Consider the following 12109-nt stretch of genomic DNA (forward strand, 5'->3'; position numbering starts at 1 on the left):
CGAAATCTGCGAAGATTTGCCCCTTAATCGGGCCTCGGGGCTCATACTTAATGTCAAACTCTGACAGCTCCACTGCCCACTTCACCATCCTTCCCGCAACGTCGGGCTTCTTCAAGACCTTCTGGATGGGCAGGTCAGTCATCACCAATATCGTGAAGCTATGGAAATAGTGACGCAACCTCCTCGCCGAAAATACCACAGCCAGCGCAGCCTTCTCCAGGGCCTGATATCTCGTTTCTGGGCCCTGCAGCACCTTACTAACAAAATAAATAGGCTTTTGAACCTGATCTTGGTCCTGGGCGAGCACCGCACTTACCGCCCTCTCAGTTACAGCAAAATACAACTTGAGAGGGGTCCCCACCAGCGGTTTACACAAAACCGGCGGGCTCGCCAGATACTCCTTCAGCTTGACGAAGGCTTCCTCGCACTCCTTCGTCCAAGCAAACTTGTTATTGCGCCTTAAGCACTGGAAGTAGGGATGGCCCTTCTCTCCGCTAGCTGACACGAAGCCAGACAGGGCGGCCATCCGACCTGTTAGTTGTTGTACTTCCTTCACGGTAGCTGGGCTCCTCATCACCAAGATGGCGGCACAGTTATCCGGGTTGGCCTCTATTCCTCTTTCGGTTAAGAGGAAACCCAAAAACTTTCCAGCCTCCACGCCAAAGATGCATTTCTCTGGATTCAGCTTCAACTTGAACTTGGCGATCGTCGTGAATAATTCCTCGAAGTCTGCAACGTGCTTGCTTTTCTCTGGCGAGGTCACGACCATGTCATCTACGTACGCTTGCACATTCCTTCCCAGCATCGGTGCAAGTACTCGATCCATCAACCTCTGGTACGTGGCCCCCGCGTTCTTCAGCCCAAACGGCATCACCTTGTAGCAGTAGCACGATCTCTCGGTCATGAAGGCAGTCTTCTCTTCATCCATGGGATGCATCTTGATCTGGTTATACCCCGAGAAGGCATTCAGGAAGCTCAACAACTTACACCCTGCAGCACTATCCACCAGGGCATCTATGCTTGGTAAATGATCCGATCGGTCATCGGTAGTCGATGACGTCAGCATCAGAGAACCACGTGGACCACTCGCAGGGTGACACGTGGACCAGGTGGCAGAGAGGTAGGGGGACGATCGCCAAGAGAGGTGATCGGTGGTCAGTAACCAAGTTACCACCGACAGATCAGGCGGCAGAGAGGTCGGGGGATAGATCACCCAGAATGGTGATTGGTGGTCAGTAGCCAAGTGACCACCAGCAGACTAGTTCCCAGACTCGCGCCTGGAGGCAGAGCGCGAGTAGCGAATAAACACTGATCAGTCATCGGGTGTATTGTCATCGGGGTCTCGTGTTACACGCAGTTAAACTGGGACTAAGGTTCCCAGCGAGAGCGTTACGCATGGACCTCGCATGAGCACACCTCAAGGAATCATGCACGAGAGTGGCCTGAAGGAACCAGTAAGCCAGTCAGTGATTGATGATTCCCTCAACCCATTACGTGCGTGTCATCTAGAAGGGTAAGTCGCCTACACAGAGAGTAACGTTCGGTGAGTGCGCCTAGACCAGCCACACCCGACGACCACTCCTAAGAGTGTGCAATTTACCCAGATAAGAGAAGCATCCTAAGTTACTCCGCAAGGGCGTAGCTTAGGCGGACAAAGAGAGGCGCTAGAGCCCTTCCAGTAAGTGACACGTGTGTGGTTAGATGTGAGTTGCAGGCCTCCACGTGTCACCATCTGAGAGGGGTGCGGTCCAGACAAAAGAGCACTCCGTACCACTAAAGGTACAGACAGGCGCAGCCAAGCGCAGACATGCGCAGACTCTCACGCTCCCCATTGCTGATTCTGAAGGTACGCTTTCTCTGAAAAGCACGACAGGGTTCTGACACATGCCAGAAAAGCATAACAGAATTCTGTTATGCCCAGAAGCAGAAAAAGAGAGATAAAAGGCAGAATCAGAGTGAGAGTGAGGGAGGGAGAGGAAAAACAGAGTGCAAGTTTTTCTCACACACACATTTTTACTAAGTTTCCAGTTTCTGGTGGTTCTGTTGAACTAACTTGATCGTCGGAGTGCAAACGGCCGCTAGAGGCGCCGTCTGTGTATTTTGCAGGTCACATCTTGAAGCCATCTGAGAGAGAGAGAGAGAGTTCAGAAGGTGGTTCTTCAGGAGACGCAGTCGCGAAGACAGGGCAGAAAGTGTTACGAAGCGATTCACCCACGTTCAAGTTACCGGCAGGATCATTTTGGCGCCCACCGTGGGGCCCGAGTGAATCGTTGTCCCATATATACCACAGTTTTAAAGCTCACCAGAGTTTTATCAGTTTCTCTGATAGAGAAGATGCCTAGAAACAGACAACCATCACCTGCGCCATCCGCTGATGAAGGAGCTGTGACAATGGCGCAGGTCCTGGAAATGGTGCGCACGCTGCAGGATAACGCTGCAGCGTCGAAGGTCGAACAAGAAAGGATGCAGACGGAGTTGGCTGCGTCGCAAAGCAGGAACGACGAACTGAATCGTGTCAACGAAGAGTTGAGAAGAACGCTGCAGGCGCAGAGGGAGCACGTCGTTGACGAAAGGGTGTCTAGGCAGCCTTCACCTCCAAGGGCATTTCCCATGCCATTCTCCCCTGAGATTATGGGAACCATGGTGCCTTCCAACCTGGTGGGGGTAAAAGCGTCGTTCAAAGGGGTAGAAGACCCGGAGGCGCATCTGACGGCATTCCACACCCAGATGATGTTGTCTGGGGGCTCAGACGCTGTATACTGCAAGATGTTCATGAGCACACTGAGCGGAATCTTCATGGAGTGGTTCGTGAGTTTACCAGAAGGGCATATCACGTCGTTCTCTCAGTTCTCGAAGCTCTTCATCGAGCAATACATCGTCAACAAGGCACCTGTAGTGGTGTCCTACGACCTGTTCGACGTGCGCCAATACCAGGGGGAGTCGCTGAAAGACTACCTCAACCGTTTTGGAGCACAAGTGGTCAGACTACCCAGCAAAGATGAAGATATGCTTGTGCACGCGTTTAAGAAGGGAGTGCTGCCTGGCCCTTTCAGTGAGTCTCTCATCAGGAGCCATCCCAGCACCTTTGCAGAGATCCGACGGCGTGCGGTGGCGCACATAGTGGCAGAAACAGAAGTTTCTGAGAAGAGGGGAAGTGCTGCACCACCCAGACCGCGTGGAGGGCAAGGAAAACCACAGCAAGCGAGGGTGCATGAGGCCAAAGAGGGGAAGAAGGTGCGGGAAAAACCTCGTCCCTATGCACCAGGCAAAGACCAGAGTAAGGGGCGTGCAAGGGAGAATAACGCGCCCCCAAGATACAACTTCATGGTGGGGTTGGCGGATCTCATCGCCCTTCCTGCCGTAGCAGCAAGACTACGAGTACCAGGGAAGACAGACAAGGTACTCGGAAGGAAGAAGAATGAATGGTGTGAGTTTCATCAGGCCTTTGGACATACACTTCATTCCTGTTTGGCGCTGGGACACCAACTGGCAGAGTTGGTGAAGTCTGGTTTTCTAGCAGATTACCTGCGTGAGCCACAGGGTGATCGCGCGTCAGGATCCCAAACTGGAGAGCAACAGCATGAAGTCCCTGTGCATGGGGAAGTGCAGACGATCGCTGGAGGCTTCTCTGGTGGGGGATGCACAGCTTCACAAAGAAGGAGATACACTCGATCTGTGATGGTGGTAGATGCAGTGAATGAGTGTCATTACCCTGAGGTGGACATTGTCTTCAGGAAGGCTGACCTACGAGACGTTGTCCCACACGACAACGACCCTGTGGTCATTTCTCTCATCACGGCAGGAAGACGAGTGCATAGAGTACTCGTAGATCAAGGAAGCTCGGCGGATGTCATGTTCTGGCCAACATTCAACAAGCTACAGTTGTCCCCTGATCAGTTGAGACCGTATACTGGTTGTCTCTACGGCTTTGCGGGGGACCAGGTAGAAGTGCGGGGATACATCGAGCTGAGGACAACGTTCACCGACGGAACGGCAGCCCGCACGGAAAAGATAAAGTACCTGGTGGTGAATGCCCCTTCTGCGTACAATGTCCTGTTGGGGAGGCCAACGCTCAATAGACTTGGCGCAATACCATCGACAAGGCATATGAAGTTGAAGCTGCCGTCGATGGAAGGGGCCGTGATAACCATCAAGTCGGATCAGGCTGAGGCAAGACGCTGTTATGAGAACAGTTTGAAGCAAAAAAGAAGTGTATGCCATGTCACCACAAAACCACCACCAGGCGTGCGCAAAGAGCGATTGGCGGTCAGGGAGACACAAGGCGCTCAGAGGATGGAGAACGCTGCGGTGGGGGGCTCCCAGGTGGCCCAAGTCGAGGAAGAGGAGGAAGGCACGATCACTCCTCGCGAGTCAGGGATCGCGAGAGCGGTCATTGCCAGTGAGCGGAGGCCCCACCCAGCTGAAGGATGGGTCGAGGTGGACATCAGGGGAAGAAAATTCAAGTTGGGGGGATCCCTCATTGAAGAAGAGCGAAGGCTGATCATGGGTGTGATTGAGAAGCACATGAATGCCTTTGCATGGTCATCATCCGACATGCCAGGAATCGACCCCGATTTCCTCTGCCATCGTCTATCAATGGACCCCATGGTTCGACCGGTGCGACAGAGAAGAAGGAAATTCAACGAAGAGAAGAGGAAGGTGATCCACGACGAAGCGCAGAAGCTCCTTGTCGCAGGGCATATCAGAGAAATCCAGTACCCCGAGTGGTTAGCGAATGTGGTACTGGTGCGGAAGGCAAGCGGCAAGTGGAGAATGTGCGTGGACTTCACTGACCTCAATAAGGCGTGCCCCAAGGATTCTTACCCCTTACCCAGTATAGATGCTCTAGTCGATAGCGCCTCAGGGGGAAAGCTACTCAGCTTCTTGGACGCTTTCTCAGGGTATAATCAGATCAGGATGCACCCAATGGACGAATGCAAGACCGCGTTTATGACGGAACGGTCTTGCTACTGCTACAAGGTCATGCCATTTGGGTTGAAGAATGCGGGGGCTACCTACCAGCGGCTCATGGATAGGGTGCTCTCGCCCATGCTGGGAAGAAACGTACACGCCTATGTAGATGACATGGTGGTTACGTCGCAAGAGAAGAAGCATCATGCAGCTGATCTGGAAGAGCTATTCACCACCATTGCCAAGTATAGGCTGAAGCTCAACCCTGAGAAATGCATATTCGGTGTAGAGGCTGGGAAGTTCTTGGGTTTCCTCTTGACAGAGCGAGGAATCGAAGCTAACCCGGAGAAGTGTGCGGCGATCGTGGCGATGAGGAGCCCAACGACGGTGAAGGAGGTGCAGCAGCTCACCGGTCGCTTGGCAGCACTGTCCCGGTTTATGTTTGCTGGTGGGGAGAAAGGCCACCCATACTTCCAGTGTCTCAAGCGCAACAACAGATTTCTCTGGACGCAGGAGTGCGAGGAGGCCTTCATTAAGTTGAAGGGATATCTGGCAAGCCCACCAATCTTGCGAAAGCCCCAGGTAGGCATTCCTCTTCGTCTATACTTTGCTGTTACGGAGAGGGCAGTCAGTTCAGTCCTGGTGCAAGAGCAGGACCAGGCCCAGAGGCCTGTTTACTTCGTGAGTAAGGTGCTGCAAGGCCCTGAAACCAGGTACCAGGCCCTCGAGAAGGCTGCTCTAGCGGTGGTATTCTCAGCCAGAAGACTCAGACATTATTTCCACAGCTTCACAGTGGTGGTGATGACTGATCTGCCTATCCAGAATGTATTGAAGAAACCTGATGTGGCAGGAAGGATGGTCAAGTGGGCAGTAGAATTGTCGGAATTCGATATTCAATACGAGCCCCGAGGACCGATCAAGGGGCAGGTGTTCGCGGACTTCGTAGTCGAGCTATCATCCATCGCGACACCTGCGGAAGGGCTAGATTTTCGATGGGTGTTATCGGTGGATGGCTCCTCTAATCAGCAGGGAAGCGGCGCTGGAGTCATCCTGGAAGGACCAAACGGAGTACTGATCGAGCAATCCCTCCGTTTCGCCTTCAAAGCTAGCAACAATCAGGCGGAGTACGAGGCCCTGATCGCGGGAATGTTGCTAGCAAGGGAAATGGGAGCAAGAAATCTGCTGGCCAAGAGCGATTCGTTACTGGTCACCGGGCAGGTTACCGGGGAGTTCCAAGCAAAGGACCCCCAGATGGCAGCCTACCTGGAGTATGTGCAGCTCCTGAAGACGTCTTTCGCCGAGTTTGAGTTAGTGCATGTACCAAGAGAGCAGAACGCCCGAGCAGACCTGCTTGCCAAGCTGGCCAGCTCAGGCAAAGGGGGAAGCAGAGGACTGTCATTCAGGAGACCCTGAAGGTGCCGCGCGCGTTTGTATCAGACAACCAGGTGCTTCATGTATACAAGTCAATGGAGCGTCTAACGATCGGTCATCGGTCGTTGACTCAAGAGACGCTGAGAGCGCCGAGGGTGAGATCGCGACCCTCAAAGATCGGCGAGTCGATGGAGGTCCGCGCGGAGAAGGAACCCCACACCTGGATGACGCCATACCGGCTATACTTAGAAGACGGTGTACTCCCGCTCGATCTGGCAGAGGCAAAAAGAATAAAGAGGGGTTCAAGTAAGTTTACTCTCATAGATGGAAGCTTATTTAGATTTGGATTTTCTCACCCTGTGCAGATCTGTGTACACGGCGAGCAATGCACCAGACTCATGTCTGAGCTGCACGAGGGGGTGTGCGGAAGCCATGTGGGTGGTCGCGCTTTGGCAAGTAGAGTACTCCGCGCGGGGTACTACTGGCCAAAGCTGAAGGAAGATTGCATAAGGTTTGCTCAGCGATGCAAACAATGTCAGCTGCATGCAGATTGGCACAAGGCACCCCCTGAGGAGTTGAGGTCCATCCATAGCCCGTGGCCATTCCATACATGGGGGATTGACATCCTAGGACCTTTTCCCCTGGCGACAAGGCAGATGAAGTTCCTCATTGTGGCCATCGAATATTTCACTAAGTGGGTGGAGGCAGAGCCAGTTGCACACATCACCGCACAGAAAGTCGAACACTTCGTCTGGAAGAATATTGTCTGCCGCTTCGGAATACCCAAGAGGCTGGTCTCCGACAATGGCACCCAGTTCACCAGTCATCAGTTGAGGAAGATGTGTGAAGAGCTAAAGATACAACAGGTTTTCGCTTCAGTGGAGCACCCACAAACAAATGGCCAGGTGGAGTCAGCAAATCGAGTGCTGCTCAGGGGGCTGAAGCGAAGGCTAGACAAGGCCAAAGGAGGCTGGGCAGAGGAGGTCCCCAGGATTGTGTGGTCTTACCACACCACCCCACAGTCCAGCACCCATGAGACACCCTTCAGCCTTGTCTATGGGACAGACGCCATGATTCCTGTAGAGATACAGGAGAGCTCCCCCAGATTTTTGAACTTCGTTGCTGAAGAGTCCAATGAAGAGTGTAAGGTGAATCTAGATCTGCTAGACGAAGTGCGAGAGGAGGCCAGAGTCAGTGCTGAAGCCGTGAAGAGAAGAGTAGAGCGGAGGCACAACTCTAAAGTGAGGCCCAGGCGCTTCCAGGAAGGTGATCTGGTGATGAGAAAGGCGCATCAGAATGACATGCAGAATAAGTTATCCCCGAAGTGGACAGGCCCGTACAGAGTGGTGGAGACATTAGAGAACGGAGCCTATCGCCTGGAGACTTTGGAAGGAGGAGCAATCCCCAGAACGTGGAACGCCACCCATTTAAAATTTTATTTCAGTTAAAATTGTACAGTAATGGCGTTCTCACGCTAAAAGGCACATGCTTTGTTTGTGGTGGAAACAGTTGAACACACAAGGGGGCACTCTTTTCCCTAAAGAGGGTTTTTAACGAGGCCACCCAATTAAAGAAAAATCTCCAGCATATAAAGTGTGCTCAAGTATTAAAGTTAAAATCCTCCTTGCCCCAGGTGCAAGTGCAGGTGATTGGTTAGGCCCTACTTGCCCTAGGCGCAAGTACTGGCACCGATCTAAGTCTTCCTCACCCCAGGTGTGAGCGCAAGCAGAAAGGTTTGAAAAGCCAGGGGTGCTAGTAAGACCAAGAGAGGGAAAGGAAAGGTTTTGACAAAACGTCCTTACCCACTTGGCACGCACCAATATTGGCCCAGTAAGACTCTCAGTCAGAAAACCTTTCTCACCCCAGGAGTGAGACAGGGAGTGAGCGACTCAACCCGCCAAAGGGTGATGACCTCGGGGAAAGGGAAAGGGGTTAGCGAGAAACACTTCCTTTTCCCAATATGAGACCTCACTTTGAGCAGTCGATGTCAAGGTCCTTTATGCACTTAGCGCTAGAGCGACAGAGAAGCTAAGTAAGGACTAAAGAGCGATCACTGATGAGTTGTCGGTAATTGGCTAGTAGTACAAAGCAGCGCGCGAGGACCGTTAAACACCAAGCTGAGGGAATAGCCAGTCGAGATCAAGCAGATCCCGCTAAGCCTGAGTTGGTTAACACTTAGTCGCGCGCATAGAGTAAGAGAAGCAAATCGCGCTAAGCCTGAGTTGGTTAACACTTAGTCGCGCGCAAAGAGTAAGAGAAGCAGATCGCGCTAAGCCTAAGCTGGTTAACACTTAGTCGTGTGCGAAAGGAAAGGTAAAGCCCAAGATCGCGCTGAACCTAAACTAGCTAACAGTTAGTCGCGCACATAAAGATAAGTGGAGTCCAAAGAAAATACAAAGAGAAATTGAGCAATTGAAACCAAGGTATATCACCAGAGATGTTCATACAATTGTCAGTTACAAAGAGTTGAATGGTGCAGAAACATAAGGTTACAGAATGAAACTTTGTACAGAAGAAGTCAAAATTACAAAAAGAAGAGATTCAGGGAGTAGGAGGCCTAAGTTTTCCATCTACCACCGAGTGATGAATGCTGAATTGCGCAAGGTCCAGTTCTGGGAGGACGCAGCGGACTTGCTCGAGCGCCAGCTCGAATCCATCAATGAGGGAATCGGCGCCCACGTTCATCAAGTCCTCTTTCTCCGCCTCCAGACTTCGCCTCGAAGCCTCTGCAGCATCCCTCTGCGTGGTAAGGGTAGCAAGGGAGGAGGCAGCCTCAGACAGCTTGCCCACTGCCTCCTCAAGCTTCTTTTCGGCAGCAGCAGTTGCCTCCTTGGCGGCCTTGAGCATCTCCACCCGCTGAGAATACTGTTGGCGTAGGGAGGCGTTCTCAGCCTGTAACTCCTCCACCATCTGACTCCGTTCAAGCAAAGAAGAATTCTCAGCCTGTAGCTCTGCCACCTTGCAGTCCAGAGGACCAACAGTCTGCCCCATCAAGATCTCCATCTTGATGGTCTCCTGGACCTGCAGCAAGTACTCCCTCCTGGCCTTCTCCACCATGCCTCGCATCAGCTCGACAGACCCCTGAGCGGCTTCAAGGTCACTGTGCAGCGACTCATTGTCGTGCTCAAGTTCCTTCACCCTTTTCTCCAGGGCTTTCTGCTTGCGATGATGGGTGGAGAACTCCAGCGAGAGCACCACCTGCTTGGCAAGGTGTGCGTCTATCTCCTCCCCGCTCCAGTCGACGAGCTCCCCATTGCTGATGTGCTGTCGCACCATGGAGATAACTCTGCTGAAGTTCTCATGGTTGGCTCCAGTGTTGCTTGGGCGCGAGCCAGACCCACCATGTTCAGCATTGGCGGTGGAGATTGTTATTGGAGGCGGGGCACACTCGTTTTGAGCAGAAACACCCCCAGCAGGGTGAGCGGATGGACCAGGTGATTGGCCTGCTGGGGGGGAAGTTGGCGGTTGAGAGATTGGGGGCGATTTTTGGCCAGGAGAAGGTGGGCATGCGAGCTCTGGGGCAGGTCGAGTAGAGGGAGAGGGAGGTGGTGAACCTTCCTCTACCTCTACCACCTCTATCCCTCCAGGCTGGAGAGACGAGACCCCCTCAACCACTGCTTTCTTCCTCTGGCGGTGAATGAGGGGGGAGCCTGAGCTTTCCTCTTCCACTGAGGCAGCAGCAGCAGCAGGTACCAGCGAAGAAGCCTTCACCAGTCTTTTCCTTTTCTTCCCTTGCTCGGGCCTTCGGCTGGCGCGACCGAGAGCGGAGGGGCTTCGATTGGCTCAGTGGTGGAAGAGGAAGAGCCAGTCCCTTTGGCCGCTCGGCGTTTAGCGAGCTCCAACACCGCCAACCTCCTATCTTTCCCTGACATTGAATCTGCATAGGCAAGAAAGAGGAAAATTAGACAGCTAAGAGACGCAAGCAAGGTGAAAGGTATAAGAGCATGCATGAGGAGGTATAAATGTCCTAAGGGGCGGCAGAGAAAGAACTACCCATATATTTCTTCAGGGAAACCACATCAAACTCATCCTTGATGAGGCGAGCAGAGTCATACTTAGCCCCAGGAGCAGCCCACACAGCTCGCGCTCGTAGGGGGCCATGGTCTCGAGGTCCTTGGGTTTTTTAAATTGAACCTGGGGACCCAGTAGAGGGGTACCCTCGAGCAGATGAGGGCTTTGTGGGGTGGCGGATATCATATAAAATCTGCCCTTCCAGTCTTTGAAGGACTGCTGGTACAGGCCCAGAAGCACCCGTCCAGCAACCCCGTTCAGGCTGACCCAAAACCTATCCCCTGGTTTCTTCGCCTCAAAGAAGTAAAGGAACACCTCCACCGAGGCGTTGTGCCCAAAGTGGTTGCACAGGATCTGAAACGCCCGGATGAAGGCCCAGGCGTTGGGGTGGAGTTGGCAGGGCGCGACGTTCAACTCCATCATCAGCTCTTTCTCGAAGAAGGTGAAGGGGAGTCGCAGCTTCAACCTTTTGAAGATCGCGGAGTAAACAAAAACGAAGGGCACCCCATTGGTGGCCCTGTCGTCAGCGCAAATGGGCATCCCTCGGGGAGGGATGCGGACTCGGATGTGGAAGTCGTTTTCCCTGTCTATGGAACACGAGGGTTCGTCCGGGTCGTGGCTCAGAAGTGAGTTAAGATGGTCCTCAGGTAGCAAGATGGACGTTTCAGATAGCAATGCCAGAGGGGCCCAGTCATAGACCTTGGCGTTGTCATGGAATGAGGTGACAACAGGCGGTGGCGAAGCTGGTGCACTCGCGGAGGGCTGTGCACCAGAAGAAGAGGCAATGACACGAGCGGTCTGCTTCAAGCGAGCCATCGAGAGATAGCTGCAATGGAGGAAAACGAAGGGTCAGAAATAGAAAGGGAGAGAGTGATGGATGGTTCGGTGAAAAACAGAGAGAGGGAATGAGGAAGAAATGCCCAGGTAAAGGAGAAAGAAGGGGAGGCAGAAGTCAAAGCGGAAACATGAGAAAAACCCTAGCGCGGGTTGAGAAGAAGAAAAACAGGGAAGATGGATGCATGATAACTAGAATGATAATGCAATCGGTAAAGATGACCAAAAAGGGGCCAGGGAAAAGAAAAACCATACCTTTGAATGATCGTAAGAGTTTAAGATCACAGAGAATTTGAAGAAAGATGGGTGCGCAGAAGAGAGGTTCGCAGAGAGTCTGGGAGTCAAATGAAGAAGATGAAGGAACAGTGGAAGGGCGCGCCAATTTGAATGAAAGAAGCGCTAGCGACGCACAGCGCTGGCCGTTGATGGGGCCACGTGTCGCGAGATTAAGAAAGGAAGTCCAAACGTTAAAGAAGCAGCACGTGAGGTGGCACGTGAGGCGACCCCACTTGCCACGTGGACTGAGGGCACGACCACTTAGTCTCATCGCTGAGAACGAGTTCTCGACTCCGAGACTGGGGGCTTGTGATCCGATCGGTCATCGGTAGTCGATGACGTCAGCATCAGAGAACCACGTGGACCACTCGCAGGGTGACACGTGGACCAGGTGGCAGAGAGGTAGGGGGACGATCGCCAAGAGAGGTGATCGGTGGTCAGTAACCAAGTTACCACCGACAGATCAGGCGGCAGAGAGGTCGGGGGATAGATCACCCAGAATGGTGATCGGTGGTCAGTAGCCAAGTGACCACCAGCAGACCAGTTCCCAGACTCGCGCCTGGAGGCAGAGCGCGAGTAGCGAATAAACACTGATCAGTCATCGGGTGTATTGTCATCGGGGTCTCGTGTTACACGCAGTTAAACTGGGACTAAGGTTCCCAGCGAGAGCGTTACGCATGGACCTCGCATGAGCACACCTCAAGGA

The sequence above is a fragment of the Phaseolus vulgaris genome, chromosome 11, assembly GCF_000499845.2.
Source record: "Phaseolus vulgaris cultivar G19833 chromosome 11, P. vulgaris v2.0, whole genome shotgun sequence".
Classification (NCBI taxonomy): Eukaryota; Viridiplantae; Streptophyta; class Magnoliopsida; order Fabales; family Fabaceae; genus Phaseolus; species Phaseolus vulgaris.